Raw genomic sequence first — 11551 nt, 5'->3', positions numbered from 1 at the left:
ATATATCTCTATACCATATTCGAGTACTCTACCATGAACACTTCCAGTGATATGCAGTGTGAAAATTTCGGTTTTTATGGGAGGTGCCGCGCCCCTTTTTCCAATAGCCCAAATTCTTCTTCATGACTATGCGACTGATTTTATATATCTCATACATATCAAGTTTCAGTACTATACCACGAACACTTCCAGACATATGCAGTTTGAAAAATTCGATTTGTATGGGAGGTGCCATGCCCCCTTTTCCAATAACCTACATTTTTCTCCATGAGTATGCGCTTGTTTTCATATATCATACGATGTTCGAGTACTCTACCATGAACACTTTCAGAGATATGCACTGTGAAAAATTCGGTTTGTATCGGAGGTGCCACGCCCCCTGCACCTAGCGGTATGAAATATACTTTACATCCGATTCTCATACCTACCATATATGGACATAAAATTTTATAAAGATCGGTCAAGGCGTTTAGAAGGAGTTCGACCACTAACACCGTGACACGAGATTTTTATATATTGGATGTGTAAACGAGTTTCCGTAAAAATTTGGCAGTTGATTTAAGTTTACATAATTATACGTTGATACGGTTTATAATAGTGGTATTCATCTAAACCGATAACTTTATCAAGCAGATAATCTTATAAGTTTATGCACTGTGTTACATGAACGACCCACACTCTCTTTTCGTTTACACATGCGACAATAGGCGTGTTTTCTTTGGTTATAAAGCGCAGTGTCACTAACTTTATACTACTAGCACGGGGATAAAGAAATTATAGAAACTACCTCACTAAATTGGAAAAAATTATATTTACGAGATATCTATTTAAATAAATGTACATATAACATAAAGGCTATTTATTTGAAGCAAGTTATAAGAAACAATGGCAGAATGTCTGTTTGTGTATGAATTCATTTGTCACGGCTACCAAACTTTGCGAATTATCAGTGAAACAAAACAAACAGACGGGATAATAATTGAACCAGATCTCTATCAGGATCATATCGTTGTTGAATTTGGGTGCAAAATTTGTATGCGGATCCCGATTATTGCCTAAGAAAACATAGCTAGAGTTGCGACAGAGTTGCATTGTCTTCAGTTTATCAAGTTTATTCAGTGAAATCGCTGGATAAATTTATCAGAAATGTGTAAACGAGTTTCCATACAAATTTTGACAGTTCATTTATAAGGTTTACACAATTATAAGTTTATACGGTTTTTTCAATATACATACCTACGGATAGAGTCCGACCGATTAATCGTCTACGGCATCGGCATCGGCTAGTATCGGCACAAAATTGAGCATCGGCATCGGCCTTTTTTTGCCGATTATTTGGAATTTCTTTTCATATGTTCACGTGAAGCGGCAGACAACAGCCAACATCAAAAACCATTTTCAGACAGCTCTCAAAAATGCATATTTTTTGGTTGAAGGTGTTTCACGTTTTTTTTATACAAAAGTATGTTCAGTAAAAAAAAAACTTAATGGGATTTTATAGCAGCTTGAAACTTGCACTTCATTATACTAGAATTAAATGGTCTACAAAATTGCGTACCAAAATTCTGATTAAAAAGTTTGAAGTTTTGGTGAAAATAAGAAGAATTTTTCTAATTTTTGTACAAAGTTTGAAATCGGAATTTATTGTGTTATACCTGCTATACTTAAAAAAATAAATAATAAACATTAAATAAACAAAAGACAAATGCCAAATGCCAAAACCGGTCAAAATATCATAATTCTTTTATTTTGTGTGCCGTTATATTTATGTATGTATGTACAAAAATACCTAGCATATAAGTTCTTATTTCTTGCTTAGCAAAAAAGTGTTTTGTGTAATGTACATATGTGTGATTTTACACATCCATATGTATGTACATTAGGGCGCCCATCGAAAATGCCTTTTTTTTGGAAATTTCAAGACCCTACCCCCTAATTTTATTCGTTTTCATGAGAAATATTATTGCCTGTTTTTATAGATTTTTTAAAGGTCCTTTAGAGGTCGCGACCTGCCGATTTGTCAGAAAATAGGATTTTTTAGATTTGTGAGTTTTTGAAATACTATTTTTGAATCGATTTCAAAGACTGAATATGATCTGAGAAGGGGATATATATGCCTTTAAAATGCTATATAATAATCTATTGTCGGACTAGGCTTGTGGGGATCTTTTATCAGGTAAATTAAAAAAAATACCCATATTTCTCTTAATTTTCTTGAATTTTGACCATCGATAATTTCTACAATTCCAAAATATGGAGTCTAGCACATTGCATAACCAGTACCTCATAAATCCACATTTCAAACTTCTTACACAAATTTACAAAAATTCAACTATCTTTAAAATTTTTAACTTTGTATTACAAATTTTTATAAAAATTAAAATGCAACCTTTAGACGCTAGAAGATCGCGTTGATTTTCAATAGTTTTTTTTCCTGACAATGCTCAACACCGTCAGCCAAAAAAATTTTTTTAAATCAACATGATTTTCTAGCGTCTTTAAATTTGCACTTTGACCTACTAAAATTTAATGGGCTATAAAACTGCATACCTACAATTTTTCTAAAAATGTTTAATAAAAAGCTTAAAATTTTTGGGTGTAATTGTTAAAGTTTGTTAAATTTTTATAATTTTTGTAAGAATCATTAAATGTGGATTTATGTGGTGCTGATGGTTATGTAATGACTTTCATCAAAAAGTTATAAACATTAAATAAACAAAAGAAAAATAACCAATACTGGTGAAAATGTCACTTAACTTAAGCAGATGACCGCAAGTGTAAATAAGCACTCGAATTTATTTAAAACTGGAACTGCTGGAACTGATTACATATATGGAAAAAATATATTTTTTAAACACCCACAAAAACATATGCATATAAAGTACATACACACATATGTATATACATGTTAGGACATTCAATCCCGAAGAATTTTAACAATCCCGGGATTTCGGGATGTAAAAATTCTAATCTCGGGATCCCGAGATTTTTCGGGATGTAAAAATTCTAATCTCGGGATCCCGAGATTTTTCGGGATTTCGACTTCATCACAACTTTTTGCATTCTACAGTAGGTTCGCCTTTTTCAAACCACACAGATTCATTGTCACCACATTTGCTCTTAGGGGAGCACAATGCCCGTTATTAAAAGAGTATGTAATTGGATGCTTAAATATTTTTATTCTAAAATATCTATATTACTTGTCAAAACATTTACTCATATTTGCAGAAATCGTTTTCCAAGTAAGACCAACAAAGTAAAATGAAGAACAACTCTGCCACGCTCTAAAAGCTTTTTGTTTTCAATTGCTACCAGATTTTTCTTTATTACACAGTCCTTGCACACAATTTTGAACTAGTACAGTTACTCAGGCAGGTCCTGAAATTTACTTCCAAGTGCAAAAGGCTCAAGTTCACTTTGAATCAAAATTTTGGTGTTCTGTATTTCTCGTATTTCATGTCAAATGTTTTTTTTTCGTTTTCAACATCTCTTTCATTCTGTAAATGAATCAGTAAAAATCTCGGGATCCCGGAGCTGTAATACCGGGATTTCGGGACATGGAAATGTGTCCGGAGTCCCGGGATTGAATGCCCTAGTACATGCATATAGACGTATGTATGTACGTCAGCGTGCTTTATGATAACTGCAGAGAGAATACGAAACATGCCAATAGCAGCAAAACAAAAGCAAACAACTGTGTCACTAGTATTTAGATAAACAGTTCTATTGCTGATACGAATAAGTAAACAAGAAAAGGTGAATACATATGTACATACAAAGCAAAAACAACAACCTATAACTGGGTCAACATCAGTTATAACCACCCACTTCACTTCTCTCGAACTAACAGTATTAAATTGTTATTCTATATTGCACTGAGCTGTTTCAATAATTTGTTTTGAATTAATCATATCTTTAAAATTTCAGAGTCCTTTTAAGAAAAATCCTGACGTCAGAGAGGAGGACTAAAAACGCAGTTTTGCTATTTTTCGCCCCTAGTTTCGCGAATATATTAGGGGTATTCTCTGAGTCTTGCAAAGCCTTTGCACGGTGCACGGATTGCACGGTTTGCAAAGCTGTCCCATACGAAAACCGGTTTTTACCGTGCAATCCGTGCAATCTGTGCACCGTGCAAGGGCTTTGCAAGACTCAGAGAATACCCCTATTGATTTTTTTGTGTGCAAAACTGACTGTCGCGCAAGTAAAAACAAACTTTATTTTTGATGCAGATAAATACATTTCTATGTATATAGGTGCATTAGGGTGGTCCTTAAATATAGGAAGCAAATTTGTACATCAGATTTCCTAAGCTACTATAGTCGATGGCTTCGCATATAAATTTTGATCCCGATCGGAAACGGTTAAGGTGTGCCGCACAGGGGGCAAATTTCAGTTTCCTCTATGGAGATTCAAAAAATTTTGTGTTCCTTTATTAACCTTTCACTCGATTTGTTTATATAAATTTAAGTGAAAGGTGTGAAATTGAGAGATTTAGGTTTATAATTTTCAAATTTTCCATTCATTAAAAGGAATTATGAATTCACACATCAACATATTCATCGCGTGATTGAAAAGCACAATTCCGAATCAAAAAATGTTTAACACTGATTGAGTATTTAAACGGCTGCAATCATTTATGTGTGTGCATTCATTAATTAATCATCAATCAATCATTCAAATAATTCGTTCAAATATACCCTTGTAGGGAAGAAACACTACAATAGTTTCAATAAACAACTTTTTGATTAAAAATCAGATTTTCGCTCAATTGTAAAAATTCGAAGCGGCGCACTGTGGGCCGCTTCAAACAAGTTAGCCGGAAAAAAATATTTTTTTGCTTCAGATGCATAGATTTGTTGTAAAAAGTGGCCATAAAAAAATTTACCTTGATCGGGGATCGATTAGATGACACCAGAGGTCCTTCGAGAGGAGTTTGTAGCAAAAACGGTATATTGAAGGTATCTATATATAAAAACGCCGCAATAAAATTTTGAACCCCTTTTTTTGAGGGCACCGTTCGCTCGATTTCAATGAAACATATACCAATTTAAAGGATATAGCTACCCCTAATCCAGAAATGTTAACCCCATTATACAGAGGGCGTGGCATCTGGCATACAGACTAAAATGTGAAAACTGAAATTCTCATATCGCTTATCTCTGGAACCGCTTATGCTAACGTTCTGCAATTTGACAGTGACGAAAGTGGTGGATAATGGAACAGGGGGCGTGGAACCTCCCATTCAAACCGAAATTCTCAATCGCTTATCTCTGGAGCCGCTTTTGCTAACATCCTGAAATTTGAAACAGCTACATATGTTAACAATACCGTACTTATGGCGAAAAGTGCTAGGTTTTGGAAAACCGTATGTAGATGTTGGAAATCTAGTTTTTAACCTTCCCAAAGGCTCTGAGACCAATATAATCGAAAAACGTATTTACAGTTTAAATTAATTTTAAAGCTTTACACTGCAAAGAAAACACTATTTCAAGTTTGAATGTATTGTTGTTTAATATATTTAATTATTTTTTATTGAATATATGTATAACTTATAACTACATATTTGTTTTTTTTTATATGTATATATTTTTTGAGTTATGTCTGCGAAATGTCACTGTCGGAGTGTGCTGGATCTGCTTCATCAGTCGCAGCTCTTGGGTAAGTATGACCATTTTTTCGTACAGACTCTGCTTGGTATAATATGGAATTTGTTATTGTTGCAAGGTCGTGCAAAGTCTGGCTAAGCAGTATCTAAAAGTAGGAATTATGAAGAGTCTTACAAAAATATTTTAAGAAAAGTACATGACAGTGCAGTGTTGTTTCATATTTTTAGCTACGTCAATCACCATATATTATTGTTTTTATTTCATAAAAAAAACCATCGTGTTCTATGCCAGATACATTCTTTTCAGCGTTCTGGCACACCACTGTATAAACAACACGCCACTTTTCAAAAATGTCTATTTGATTTGTGTAATTTTTAGAAAACAATGTTTCAAAACATCAAATAAGACCTATACAAAACTACTAAAGTGGGCTTTAAAACACCAAACGATAATTTTTTCTAAGTAATTGGACATTTATTAAAAAGTTTGAATTATCAAAACATCAAAATTCCACTTAAATTTTTTTTCTGGCTAATGTCGTCATATGGCCCATTGTTCGGCGTTTCCCAAGTTTAGTTTTTTGGTAGAGGGGATTTTATATCATAAATTTGGGATTATATATAAAACAGTTGAATTAACATATACCTTTTAAAAAGAGCATGCAGGTAAAATGCATATAAAAGCGATATGTCCCATTTTCCGAGCAGTTATTAAAGACGCTTTCCCTATATTTTGTTTAGACTTTGTTGGAAATAAAGAAAAACTCAGTATTTGGCATTATTTCCCATTTAAACGTGAAATAACACACATTTGCGTTATTGCCATTTGTCTTATTTCACCCCCCATAATTTGGCTTACGTGCAGGAAAACTATGCCAAACCCCTTCTGCTCCATTTATTGAGTTGTGGGACTGGCCGGTGCACAATGCACTTCTAGCATTTCTTTAAATAAAACACGCACAAATATTGTCTGCAATTTCGATCACAATTGAACACTGCACTTCACTCTCGTTTCAAATTTTTGTAAGCGTTTTTTAGGCTATTTATTAGTTTAACACTTCTTGGGGGCACTTGATATTGTAAAAAAATGCGCAATTCGATCTTTAACTATCTTTTTGTAAAGAACGCCCATTTGCTTTAAATTTGTAAAACTACAACTATTTTTTTATTTTGTTTAGAGCTGCCATTTGTTACAAATAAAGACAAGCCTAAGAGTTGCGAAATATAAATATATTTATATCTATTAATTAAAATAATAGTTTACAATACTAATTTATTTACTTAATGCTTTATTAACACGTGAACTGAAGTCCAAATACATTTGAAAAACTATTTATCACAAAATTGTATTCATTGTTTGCAAGCTTACTATAGTTTTCATGCATTTTGAGAACAAATAAGAGAATGTGTAGTATACATACCAGAGTTCGGCAGTGAATAGCTGTGTTTTCGTATTCTCCAGCAAAAAATATCTAGTAACTTGCCATTAACCAAATTTCGGAGAGTAAGTGAATATTTACTCCTAATGAGTGAAATATGCAAGAAAGTACGAAAACGCAAAACCAGCAAGACGCTGCTAGTTTTATGAACAGCTGATTAGTTTGTTATTTTCCGATGCAATTTTCTTAGAAAACTAGTATTTTCCATCTTATTATATATTTAAATGGGTTTATTTTGTCAATTGCAACTCTAAAAGCACCACAAACAATTATTTTGTTAATGTGAATTACATTAAGCATCATGCCATTACCTGTTTTTCTTACTAGCAAATAGTTGCTAGTAAAAATTTATCCAGTAAAAATCCCGTAAAACTTGCAAGTTCAGCTGTCATTTTTGCTCTCTCAATTTCCCCTCCTTTGCTAGATTCTTGCAAGTTTTTGCGTACGAAAACGACATCCAGTAAAAAACCAGTAAAATTAGTACTGGATTTACTGGAAAGTGCGTACGCGAACAGGCCTAATAGCTCAGCTTATGGATATGCTCACCTGCTCATGAATCACCCCATTGTTCACTCAAACTTGCTCTCACTAAAAAATGTAACTCTCTCACAATCAGTGTTGCCAACTTTTGATTTTCAAAAAGCATCAAAAACTTGGCAAAAAAGCGTTTTACCACACTAAAAGCACCAAATGGTTTTGAATCAATGGATGCTTTTTCATAACAGTTTGTATGTATTTAACAAAAACAAAAAATTAACAATATTTGCAAGAATGCATACATAAATCAATAAACAAAACTTTTTTGCTCATAACCATTGAAAAGCCACATGCTATAATGACTCATGCTTACGACGTAATACCGAAGCACATTAAAACTGATATATCTCAAGAAAGAAAAATCGAATCTCAACAAACGAAAATCATGCCCTAAGTAGAAATGAGCAAAAAAATGTTATGTTTTCATTATATAACCTCAAATATCGCCAAAAACCGTGATTTGGCACTTTGAGGTTAGGATATCTCAAAATTCTAGTGCTAGAGTAATTGTGCGGCCAGATTTGGATTCAGCACCAAAAAACGATGTGTTTTACTCAGGTGGTACAAAAATGAAAATTCTTACAAATAATTAGAAAATAAAAAAAGAAATAGATACTTAACTTACTCTCATATCTACTAGCATTTTCAACGCGAACAAGGTGAATTTGCAAGTTCAGCTTTTTATCATGGTTGTATTTAAATGCATTTAAATTTGTAGATTTTTGTAAATTCAGTGTTGCCACAGCTTTAAATATTTAAAAATTATTTCTGGTTTTAACTATATCGGAGTAATTTTAGTTCAGAAAAAAATAACTAAAAAAATTACTAGGCACTAAATATTTTTTTTTGGAGTTTTAATTTTCAAAAAGCACTAAATCTAGTGCTTAAAGCACCAAGTTGGCAACTATGCTCACAATTGCTTGCCTTCCTTTTAAACTAGTTAGCATGAATATCTTTCACAATCGCTGATCGCTTCCACTTGGCTTGGCTTGCTTCTCTTTATGCAATTGTTTGAGAGATTCATTGTCAGTGTGACCGCGGGCTTGTGATAAATTGTAGCAGAAAAGGGACTTAAAATGTATCAATGTGTATCACTTTTTTCAACAAATAATTTTTATGAAAAACCATTTTCCAAAGCAATTTAACATTTATTGCACGAGCAAGTTTAAATTATTTCCCGAATGCGATTTGCGTAATTTCAGTTGCAGTTACACCTTGCAATTTTTATTGCCTACAAACTGTTGTGTGTGGGCACTTTAATGTCTTGATATGTATAAGCAATTGCCGCATGACGCCGCCAGACAACATTCTCTCAATTTCGGTGTTAAAAAAACATTTAAATCTTGAACAAACTTACTGAAAAACTTCCAAAAACGTTGTCATAAATAATCCAATAGGGAACAGATTCTTAGTTTGATTTAATATTAATATTTCATCGATATAACCACCACCACGCTTTCTATCAAGTGAAAATATGGCTGTCAAACTATCAAATTTCCTGCAATAGATGTCAAGCAATAAGGTGGTATCCATTGGAAATATATTTTGTGACATTGTTATCATGACATTGGTGTTTTCCTGTGGAAACAGGGCCTTACCGAGCACCGAATTACCGAGTACCAAGCCCTAATTTTTGTTATTGAACATAGCGAAAATAAAAAAATGCAGCGCTATGATACTGTTCGTTTGTTCACATTTTGACGTTTTTCGACATGGACCATGAACCACAATACATGAAAGGTTCGTTCAGAGAACGACAATGAACGTTTGGATGTAGGTACGTATCAAAATTGAAAAAAAAGTATCTCTCCAAAATTAATCGAAAAATGGATCACTTTTGATCCACTTGGGTCAAAACGGTCACACTGTTCATTGCATACCGCTAGATGAGTTAAGTGGCTCATAGTTTATTCATGAACACATACACAAATTAAGCACCTGAGCTTTGACTATTTTTCTTTTATTTGTTTAGTGTTTATTAATTTAAAAAAAATATAGCTCATTATCTTACAAATTTCAAACTTTGTAGAAAAAAAAGAAATTTCGATAAAATTGTACTACAAACTTTTTAATAAGAATTTTGAGATAATTCTAGTTTGCAGTTTTATACCCAACTAGCTGTACCCTGCCACGCTTTGCTGTGGCATATTCCTGTTATTTGGATGATAAATTATTAACGAAACAAAGCATACGTTTCATATGTGTTTCGTTATGTAATAAGTACTACTTGTAAGTACACACAATATTTGTTGGTTTTCCATTCTCTGCATAGATATCAAGGATATCTGCTTTGCCGACACAGGAATACGCAACATCTGAGAAGCAATCCACATCTAAATCTAAACCAGTGGTCGACATTCTAAAGGTATGATTATGCATACTTCGCATAACTTCGCACAACCATTTTTACCAGTGCAATAAAAATTTAACTTAAGAAAATGCGACGCAAAAACTAAACTAAACATATCCCTAAGCTTTTAAAAGTTCTGCTAATTTATGGGTAATGGAATATATACAAAATACATACAAAACTACAGTTTAAAGTTTATGCGATGTTGTGCGAAGTATGCATAATCAGACCATAACACATTCAAACGATTCAATAAGTGAGACTGTGTGCGTTAAATGCACTGCTCAACTTCCGCTCTTCGTATACGTGTGAAAAACGCATGTGCTCAGAGAGCGCTCAGTGAGCTACGGCGTGCCGGCCACTGATATAAACCATACTTTCCCGAAGTTCGACCTGGAACATTACCCACGCCCACGCGTAGAAGCCTGTAAATCTTTCGTAAGATCTTTCTCTCGAATACTCCAAGAGCCGCCTCATCGAATGTTATCATTGTCTAAGCTTCTGCGCCATATAACAGCTCGGGCATGATGAGTGAATTATAGAGTGCGGTTTTCGAGGCGTCGAGAAAGGACTTTACAGCCTACTCAGTCCAAAGTAGCACTTGTTGGCAAGAGTGATTCTGCGTGGGTTTTCCATGCTGATATTTTTATCGGTGATAATGCTGGTTCCCTAGTAAATGAAGTTCTCCACTTTCCCGAAATTATAATTGTCAACAGTGACGTGGGTTCCAAGGCGCGAATGCGCTGACTGTTTTTTATGACAGGAGATACTTCGTTTTGTCCTTGTTTACCACCAGGCGCATACGCTTTACTTCCTTATCTAGCTTGGAAAGGCAGACGATGTCGATGTCATCGGCACACGCCATATATTACATGCCCTTGTAAAAAAATGTTCCTACAAGGTTCAGTTCTGCAGCTCTTATTATCTTAACATTTGCATCATGCGATCGTAAATCACCTTCTGCTTTCGCTTTCACAATAGTAATGATAATCATAATCATACTAATATTATCTCATGTTATTAAAAATTTCTTTACTCGCAATATACGTAGTTGGCTATGGCGACCCCAAACGAAATTCTTTACCATTAAAAGTTAACTGATTTATAATGCTAAGGAATGGTGTCAACAATTTTGAGTTTTCATTAAGTATTTTTAAACAGCTTTAATGCGATAGTTTTTTGTTGTCGTTACTCTTTTATCATTTTGGTATTTGTTTCAGTAGTTTCTACCCGACTTCAAAGGAGCAAAGGAGAAGGTTATCAATTCGTCGGAATATTTTTTTTATGTATGTTACCGCATAACTTTGGAACACGTCAACCGATTTCCAGGTGATCCCATACTAAAAATTACTTGTTTATTAATTTTATGCATTAAGTAATATGTGTACCAGCTCTTCGTTGATAATATAATCACTTCGTTTTATAAGATGTTGTAAATTCTATATTTATTTAAACTGTCCGGATTTTGGCTAAGTGGAAAGATTTATAAAATGCCCTTGTAAAGCTTTCCCACACACTGTTCGTTTGGAAATAGTTATGTAATATTTCATTTAATTTCAATATTTTCCGTCTATACTTTTAGATAGGTGATAATCCTATTAAAAATATTTCCAAATCACC

General features: G+C 33.6%; 1 protein-coding gene across 5 annotated transcripts in view; it reads left to right on the top strand.

The window, feature by feature from the left end:
- LOC118749507 overlaps positions 1-11551 on the top strand; it is a 417693-nt gene that overhangs the window by 2112 nt on the left and 404030 nt on the right. The gene's annotated exons all lie outside the window — the stretch shown is intronic.

Source organism: Rhagoletis pomonella, unplaced genomic scaffold (assembly GCF_013731165.1).
Source record: "Rhagoletis pomonella isolate Grant_MI unplaced genomic scaffold, Rhpom_1.0 Rhpom_scaffold_00017, whole genome shotgun sequence".
NCBI lineage: Eukaryota > Metazoa > Arthropoda > Insecta > Diptera > Tephritidae > Rhagoletis > Rhagoletis pomonella.
This window is presented reverse-complemented; position numbering and strand designations above follow the sequence as displayed.